The sequence below is a fragment of the Myotis davidii genome, unplaced genomic scaffold, assembly GCF_000327345.1.
Source record: "Myotis davidii unplaced genomic scaffold, ASM32734v1 scaffold3, whole genome shotgun sequence".
Lineage (NCBI taxonomy): Eukaryota > Metazoa > Chordata > Mammalia > Chiroptera > Vespertilionidae > Myotis > Myotis davidii.
Window position 1 is genome coordinate 1,291,081 of NW_006295062.1, and position 1,272 is coordinate 1,292,352.

Genomic DNA, 1,272 nt, shown 5'->3' on the forward strand with positions numbered 1-1,272 from the left:
GAGCCACAAGTGGGCGCAGCGGGCGCATCCGGGAGCCGGCGCTCCGGACACACCCATCCGAGGCCACTCGCGCGCGCCTCCCACCAGCCACTCACGAACACTCAAGGGCGCACTCCGGAGCGCACAGGCACCTCCACATGGCCACGAAGGAGCCCAGAAACCTGATGCCAGCGAGGTGCTTCGAGAATCACCGAATCCATCGCAATGCCTGCAAGCAGGACCAAACCTCAGCCCACAGAGGACGGACAGCCTTCGTCCAGGAGGCCTGCCGCCAGGACTTCCTGAAACCCCCTGAGCTACTTCTTCAGAAAGGAGTAAATCCCGCTTCTAAGAGGCCCTTCGCGCCTAGCTGAGGGCTCCAAGCTGTTACAGGGGCTCCAGAAGGCCGCCCCCAACGCTTTGCAGGATTTCTTTTAGTCCACAGGCCAAATACAGGCGTCTTTTAGCCTCAGCCCCTCTTCCGGCCAGAAAGTGCCGGGCCTTGTCCTCTGTACAAAGTCCATTTAGAGACGCAATGGACACCCAGCGCCTGGCGTGACCTCGGTGCACTCTGCTCCCAGGAGCGGCTGGTCAGGGCCAGTCAGACCCTCAGACAGGTGCCGGGACACCCACGCTCCCTCCTACTGAGTGGGCTTGGTTAGTTTACAAAATCCTCCAGCGGCTGGCCTGTAGCTTAGTTGATTAGAGCGTCCTCCAGGTAGGCCAACGTTTCGGATTTGATTCCATCCCTGGTCAGGGCACATACAAGAATCAACCACCGAATGCATAAATGTGTGGGGCAACAATTCGACCTCTCTCTCTCTCTCTCAAAATTACACACACTTCAACAGCTGATAGCTCAATTTAGAAAATAAAATGTATTATAATAAACACTGCTTTTATAATTATTCAAAGTGTGTGTATACATTTTTAGGTACATCTCTCACACACACACACACACACACACATCAATAAAATAAAAACTTTGAAAAACACTCCAAAGTCATTCTGAGCTAAATCTCAAATAAGCTATGACACCAGATTTGGAGAAGAATTCTCCATGTCAGTGCAGCCCGGAGGATAAAGGGAGGAAGTGAGTGCTCCTGGGTACCAACGGGAAGACCTCAGGCTCCGAAATAAAAAGCTCTGCCTTCTGCTCCTGCTCCTGCTCCTGCTCTTGACCCGAGCAGCTCTGTGACTCGGGCAGGTCTCCTGCTCCAGCCCTCCCCATGTGCAGCATGCACTTGGCCGGGCCTGCAGAAGAGCCCCCCCAACCCCCCCTACCCCTGACAG